Source organism: Canis lupus, chromosome 5, assembly GCF_003254725.2.
Source record: "Canis lupus dingo isolate Sandy chromosome 5, ASM325472v2, whole genome shotgun sequence".
NCBI classification, from domain to species: Eukaryota; Metazoa; Chordata; class Mammalia; order Carnivora; family Canidae; genus Canis; species Canis lupus.
This window is the reverse complement of record NC_064247.1, coordinates 29,376,968-29,385,247: the sequence shown is the minus strand read 5'-3', so window position 1 is coordinate 29,385,247 and position 8,280 is coordinate 29,376,968. Positions and strand designations below refer to the sequence as shown.

General features: G+C 39.7%; 1 long non-coding RNA gene across 1 annotated transcript; it reads right to left on the bottom strand.

Annotated features, from left to right (window-relative positions):
* Window positions 1-541: 541 nt before the first annotated feature.
* Window positions 542-5,109, bottom strand: LOC112671547 (uncharacterized). Its single transcript, XR_003143682.2, has 3 exons — window positions 5,040-5,109; window positions 1,825-2,090; window positions 542-679 (listed from the first exon to the last, which is right to left on the bottom strand). It is a non-coding gene; the product is annotated as an uncharacterized LOC112671547 (long non-coding RNA).
* Between the last annotated feature and the right edge of the window lie 3,171 nt (window positions 5,110-8,280).

Sequence of the window (8,280 nt, the reverse complement as noted above, 5' to 3'; positions counted from 1 at the left end):
TTATTCAATTTCCTTGGTGCAAATGCTTCTACTGTGGCCCATTTCAAGCTACCAACTGGACATCACTGGGAACTGGGAAGAAATACTTATGATTGACCCTCGCCAGCAGGCAGCAGCCAACTTCAGTAAAGTTTGATAACAGTAAGTCTGGCTTAACTGTTGAATGGACGGATGCTGTGCTGGCTACTCATCTTCTGGATCCTTTAACCTTTCTGGAATGTATGTTCCGCAAGTCAAGGGTAGATGTGTGACTACAGCAAGCATTCCCTCCCTCCTTGGCCATTGTAGTGAATGCATTGTGCTGTCCAGATCCACCTGCAGCACAAGTTCCTCCCTGCCCTAGCTGAGGGGTGCTACCTGCTGGTGGCACTCAGGGGAGGCCCTCCATGGGGCCCGCTAGGAGCTGAAAGCCTTCATCTCTGAAAGTGACGTCCCACAACCCACCTGCACACAGTCTCCATCTGAGGGTCCCTTTGCTAGAGAATGCAATCTACAACAACCATATTAAGAAAGAAATCAATACATTTCTTTTTGATCTCAAGGTCCTTTTGTTTTTTATTTCATCAGCCATTTCTTCCACATTGGTGACAATGAGAGTCAGATGTTACCACTTCCTCTGTCTTATGAGAGATGACATTTACCGGAAAGGTGAGCCACGAAGTTATCTTTGAGAATATTCCTAAGAAATCAAGGTTTTTATTGGCAGTTGTAAAGGACTTTTCAAATATGTCTGAGAACTACTCTGTTCTTGAGTATTCACTGGTGATTTGATTTGATTATGGTGTAAGGAAGCAGTTGCCACCTTAAATTATTGAGTCTGAGTCATAACTTCTGGGAAAGTCTCAGCCTTTACTTCTTTATATTGGATTTTCCCCTGTGTCTTTATTATCTTTCTGGGTCTGGAATTAGACAAATCCTCCATATTTATTTTCCTGTTTTCATTTTCATCTCTCTCTGCTGCAGTCTAGCAGTCTCTACAGATTGTGGATCAAGTTCACTATCTCTTCATTAACAGTTTAATGATCTCATTAAGGTTTTTAATTTCAGTGATTATTTTTCAGTTTCTGGAAATTATATTCTATCCTTTTACAAATCTGCCTGTTTATTTTTTATAATCTCTTGCTCCTTACTTATGTTCTCATTTCTCTTTATTTTTTTAAAATTTTAATTAAATTTAAATTTAATTTAGTTACCATATACTGTATTAGTTTCAGATGTAGAGGTCGGTAATTCATCAGTTGTGTATAATACCCAGTGCTCATCACATCACATGCCTCCTTCATGCCTATCACCCAATTACCCCATTCCCCCTACTACACCTCCCCTCCAGCGACCTTCAGTTTGTTTCCTAGAGTTAAGAGTTTCTCATGGCGTACCCTTCTCTCTGATTTCATCTTGTTATATTCAATTCTCTCTTTTATTTCTGCAAGCATATTACATGTACTTCTGTCACGCAATTTTTTATAGCTGTATGATGTCCCATGGTCTAACCATGATTTATTTAATTATTGCTCTACTGACGGACATGGGGGAGGGACATAATGTATTCTGTATTTTCTCTCCTTAATATGGATCATGCTTTGAGTTGGGCAGGTTGCTCTGAAACACTGATGCTCTGTTGTACCACATTCCTTGTGACTAATGATAAAAGTAAGACACTGACTTGACCTGAGAAGCATCATCCCTAAAACAACTGTACTAATTAAGCATTATAAAAATTATTATAAAGAACTGCTATATAGTTATATTTGATGGCACCAATGTCTCATAAGAAGAGCTAACGTGGCTGAGCTCTTTCTGTGTGCCAGACATGCTTCTAAGTACCTCACGAGTATCAACTCAGTTGATCCAGACAGCACTCTTAAGAGGTGTGACTGAATTTCCAGCCGAGGTATGGATGGATGCAGATTGCATAACTTGCTCCCGGTACCACTCTGGTAGGCTCTCCAGAAGCAGAAGCTAACACAGGGACTCAGGACCGCGTGATCCATTGAGGATGTACTGCTCTTCAGGAGAGCTGTGGCCAAGGAGGGTGGCAGGATCCACTGGGAGAATGAGCTTAACAAGGAAGGAGCCCAGCTGTACTGGATCTGCAGTGGGAAGAGCAGGAGGAGGCAACAGTAGCAGCTATGGTCTCAGACTCACATCCACCAAGGGTAATGATCCAGAGTAGGTCACAGGTGCAAGCTGTTAGTGGGATTTGGGTGCACAGGGAGGTAAAGGGTACTTGGGATGGGCACCAGCAATGCTGCTGCAGCCACACAACTAGGAAGGGGAAAGTAGAGTTCAAAGCCAGACGAGCCAGCTGCAGAGCTGCACCCCGGGCTGTGACCTCTGCTACAGCTACCTTCGGATACCACCAGCCCCTGACTTGCCAAGCCAAGTATGCATCCAATTTCCTACACAGTTTAGATTTATTTGTTTGGAGAATATTTTATGCCCATTCAGTTCAGAGGTCGTAAGGCTATTTCAAAAACAATTCTCTTATTCCCAATTTGGGAAGGCCTATCAATGCACATTTTGCACTTGCTCAAGGCCAGGACCACGGTACACAAGCCTGAGAATGAGTGCCTCCTGAGCTTCTGTGCCGAACACGTCTCCTTGGCCTTGCCTAGTGTCACTGAGAGAAGGGCTGGGATCATACAGCGTCTCTTCAACAACAGAGCAGGTGCAGCCCCAAGAATCCTGGCTTTTCCCTAGGTTCCTCTTCCTCGGTCTCATCGGTGGGGGAAATGGTAGAAGGGAGGTGGTAGGCATCTGGAATTGATCTCTTCAGCTTTTAATGTTTCTGGATCTCAGACACTCAAACCTCTGCAGGCACAGAGCCAGGGTGGCTGAGAAGCTTTGAGAATGGGGAAACAGTCCACACCAAGTCTTCCTGCATCCAAGCAACTGTTTGGACATGCTCTGTCTTCTGCAACTTCGCTCCATCTTCTTTAACCCCATTCTTTTGCTCTAAACAAGCTTCCTTCATCTGAGGGTTATCTCCCAGCCAGCACAGGGGACTGTCAGCCCCGACACTGACTCCTGCAAAGGGGCCCTGTGTCCAGTTGGTTGGCTCCCGTAAGGACTGGTCTGGTCCCAGGCAGACACCGAGCATTCTTTAGCCTCCAGTGGAGAGTTAGCCGGCTTTACCTCCCTGTGCCCCGGAACCCCAGTCCACCACAGCCCTAGCTGCTCCCTGCCCACCCTGCTCCAGAGACCTGCCCTGGTGTATGCACAGATGCGCGTGTGGGACCACTGCCATAGGAGTCAGGGCTCCCCAATTCTGCCAGGAAAACTGACTTCACAACATTGAGTGTCATTAGTAGAATTCATCCTGTCATTCTCTCCACTCCATATCATGACCGTGTTTAAGTGTATAAACTATTAACTTTTAATTAGTTCTTACCTTCTCTACCAGATTTCAACAGTTTGTTCTGGTGATGCTACATGTTCTCTTGGATCTTAACTGTTCTGTTTTCATCTCCCCCCTATTTCTCTCCTTGTCTACCCTCAACTCAAAAATCCTGAACAAAGAGGGGATGGCTGGGTCCATAGAGCATGCGACTCTTGATCTTGGAGTTGTGAGTTCAAGCCCACATTAGGTGTAGAGATTACCGAAAAAAATCCCGAACATAGGGATGCCTGGGTGGCTCGCTGGGTTAAGTGTCCAACTTTTGATTTCAGGTCATGATCTCAGGGTCATGAGATTGAGCTCTGCGTCAGGCTCTGTGCTGAGTGTGGAGTGTGCTTGGGATTCTCTCTCTGCCCCTCCCCGATTAAAAAATCCTGAACACAATACTAGGAAATTAAATCCAGCAATATATAATAAGGATATGACATCATGAACAAGTGGAGTTTATCTAGAAATTCAGGGTTGGCTTAATACTCATAAATTAAGCAATGCAATTCTCCATATTAACAGAATAAACAGAGAAACTGTATGATCATCTCTATAGACATAGCTCCCATTTATGATTTTAAAAAAAGTTATCAGTAAACTAAGACTAGAAAGAAACCTCATCAATCTGATAAAGAATACCTATGAGAAATCTATATTTGTCACTTTTTCCCTGAAGTCAAGAACAAGGCAAAGAGGTTGGTGTTAAATCAAGTCTCTTCATCATGGTACTAGAGGTCCCAACTTACAAGTTACAACAAAGCAAGAAATAAAATCAAAGGACTAAAATAGGAAACGAAGAAATACAATTGTTTTTAATCTATTGATGACATGATAGTTTGCTAAAGAAAACCCAGAAGAATCTAACAAATAACTACGGTAAGCAAATTTAGCAAGATAGCAGGATAAAAGGTCCTTATACCAAAAATCATTTTATTTCCACTAATAACAAATCACTGAAGACGCAATTTAAATATACTACTATTGACTGAAAATCCAAATAAAAAATAGCATTTACAATAGCATAAAAATACAAAATACATGGCAATAAATATAATAAAGGATAAGATCGTTGTACTGAAAACTAGGGAATTAAAGAAGCAAATAGATGGAGGGGTATACTTGGCTCATGAGTTAGAAGACTCGGTAACACTGAAATGTCAATACTTCTAAAATTGATCTATAGATTGAACATAGTGCTAATCAAACACCCAGCAACTTTCAAAAAGTTATTCACAATTCTAAAAATTATATGAAAATTTAAAGGACTTGGCCAAGACAATTTTGAAGAAAAACAAAGTTTGAATAATGCTATTTGACATCAATGTTTACTTTAAAGAGATAGTGATCAATACAGCATAGTATTGTCATAAAGATAAAAGAGTAGATTAACAGAACAGAATATAGAGTTCAAAAAGAAACCTAAACATATAAGTTCAATTGATTTTTGACAAAGACAGTAAAGCAATTCAGTGGGGAAGGGAGTCTTTTCAATAAATTGTGTTGGAACAATATTTAGGAAAAAGAATGAGCCTTGACCCTCAACTTACACCATATGCAAAAATTAACCTGAGATAAATCATAGTCCTAAGGGTAAAAGCTAATATGACAGCTTCTAAAAGAACACACAGAACACATAGAAGAAAATCTTTGTGACCTTGAGTTAGGTTGTGAAGTTGCCAACCGGCCAGGAAATCCCCGGCATTCACAATGACTTTCAGATTTACTTTGGAATTAGAACAGTATGTCCTCTTTGTTACATTTCACTTTTGCTTTCAGTTCTAGATTCCTGGGCAGAATTTCTTTGTATCTCTTTAGCTAAAAATGTAAGAACTTATGGAGAAATAGCACTGGGCTGGGCCTGAAGGTGTCATAGCACTTCCACCCTGTGAAATTCCTTCCAAAGAAAGAGTATTTGTTCATCATATTGAAAATATTTTACCATCAAGGGAATTGAGAGTATTTTACCCTCAAGGGAAAATTTTTTTTAAATTGATTGTTAAATAATAGGATATTGAGAATACACTAGTGGTTAGAATTATCAAATCTCAAAACCAGGAATGGAGGGAGCACGTTTCTCATATCTTATTTACACGTGGACAGTGGAAGAAAGCTGGTAGAACAGGTAGAAATGGCCCCATGTGTCTGTCTCATCACTGTCCTCAAGCATTTCCTTGATACCCTCTTTGTCCAAAAGGGTGTTGGAGGAAAAATATACTTAGGCAATATGTGAGTGCTAGAAGGACAAATGGAGTTTTCATATAAAATATTTGGGATACTCACAGGGTGAGAGGGAAAATAAAAGTTCAGTTACAATATTAAAAAATTGAGTGCAGGTTTAGAGACACCGGCGGATAGGCTGACTCATTTTTGTCAGTTAACAGAGATTTACTGAGCATCCACTCTTTACAAGTATCCTGCTGGTGCTGGAATAATGTGAACAAAGTACGTGCAGTCCTGGCTCACATGCAACTTAGAATTGCTATAGCAAAACAATTCTTTAAAAAAAAAAATCAATTAGGAGTGCCTGGGTAGCTCGGTCAGTTGGGCCATTGGCTCTTGGTTTTGGTTCAAGTTATGATCTTGGGGTTGTAAGATGGAGTCCCACAGCAGGCTCCATGCTCAGCAGGGTGTCTTCTTGGGACTCTCTCTCCCTCTGCCCTCCCCCCTGTTCACACACTCTTACTCTCTAAAATGAATAAATATATCTTTAAAAAAAATCAACAGTTAAAGTTGTGTGAAATGTTGCAAGGAGGTATAGTGATCTACTCAGGGCCCTGGCAGGTCTGGTCTCAACTCTGAGTCTGAGGCATGTGCAAATCCTCCTCCTCTCAGGACTTCTCAGGCCCCAGGCTTTATTTATTTATTTATTTTTTTAAGATTTTATTTATTTATTCATGAGAGATACAGAGAGGCAGAGACACAGGCAGAGGGAGAAGCAGGCTCCCCACAGGGAGCCTGATACAGGACTCGATCCCAGGACCCCAGGATCATGACCTGAGCCAAACACAGACACTCAACCACTGAGCCACCCAGGTGCCTTTCTTTCTTTCTTTCTTTCTTTCTTTCTTTCTTTCTTTCTTTCTTTCTTTCTTTCTTTCTTTCTTCTTTCTTTTTTTTCTTTCTTTCTTTCTTCCTTTCTTTCTTCTTTCTTTTCTTTCTTTTCTTTTCTTTTCTTTTCTTTTCTTTTTTTTCTTTTCTTTTCTTTTCTTTTCTTTCTTTTCTTTTCTTTTCTTTCTTTTTTTTCTTAGCAGACTTCATTCCCAGTGTGGAGCCCAATGCAGGGCTTGAACTCATAATCCTGAGATCAAGACCTGAGCTGAGGTCAAGAGTTAGGCACTCACATCACCAAGCCACCAGGTGTACTGATAACTAATTAAATTTTTTGGTATAAGTTTGTTCCTTGCAATACATTATTCATTGATTATTTACATTCAAATTGAACTGAATATACCAAAAAATTATTTATCTCAAATTTAAATTTAACTAAATGTTCTGTATTTAATTTGCTAACTCTGGCAACCTGATCTGGGAACAAAAGGTGTGTGCTTTCCAAGTCACTGATTTCAACAAAATTGAGTTGTGTACTGATAACTAATTAAATTTCAATTAAAGAACATTAAATGATTTGGGGGGTATAAAACAATAGCTCAAAAAATTGTGAAAAATTGATATTATAACATTTTTCTGGTCCTATCTATACTTATTTATGTAGAGAAGGTTTCCAACATTTACCTTTAGAAATAAAAAAAGGAAACAGCACCTCTGTTGAACCCATCATATTCTAGTAATGATGATACTGACAAACACACATTTGAATAGGTTGTTCAAATTAAACTGAAACCTCTATTAAGATTGCAATTGTAGTAGAATTTAACTTTTTATCTTTAATATCAACATGTATGATCTATATATTTTTAAAATGTTTTATTTATTTATTCATGACAGACATAGAGAGAGGCAGAGACACAGGCAGAGAAAGAAGCACACTCAATGCAGGGAGCCCTATGCAGGCTCAACCCGAAGGCAGAAGCTCAACCACTGAGCCACCCAGGTGCCACTGATCTATAGTGTTTTGATCAAAGGCTTAAGCAGTACTAAACCTAGTGTCAATAATGCAATCAAAGGGCAGCCCCGGTGGCTTAGGGCTTAGGGGTTTAGCGCTGCTGTCAGCCTGGGGTGTGATCCTAAAGACCCGGGACCCAGTCCCACGTTGGACTCCCCACATGGAGCCTGCTTCTCCCTCTGCCTGTGTCTCTGCCTCTCTCTCTGTGGGTCTCTCATGAATAAATAAAATCTTTTAAAAAAATAATGCAATCAAAGAGACATTTTTAACACTTAAGAGCCTTATGATCACAGGGAAAAAATTAAATTTAGTTTATGTACATATTTGTTTCAGAAATATGAGTGATTCTAAAGATATTTCTTGTAAACATATATTAAAATTCTGTGGGGGCACCTGAAACTAATATTAATGCTCTATGTTAACTGTATTGAAATTAAAATTAAAATTAAATAAATAAAATTCAGGGGGACTAGAATGTTCAAGGACAAAAGGCAATGATATAATATTTGCAATTATTAAAGATGAGCTGATGTGTCAACTGTGATGATGGTGGACATCAAATGGCTATGGTGTCTGTATTCCACTGCATTGGTTGAAAAGAGTGCTGGGTCAGTGTTATTCTAAAATACCTAGTCTGGATTTTGCAATTGCTTTGCAAATGCAAAAATATAAAACAACTTTTATATTTTAATGTGAAGTTAAAAATGTGCAGAGGAATATAGTTTTTACAAATTCTTTTGGTGGGCACATGATGCAAAGTGTGTAAGGACCATGCAAAGGTTTTCAGTCACGTCAGAGGGTAGCTGAAATGTCTTATAAAGCTCTGAACTGG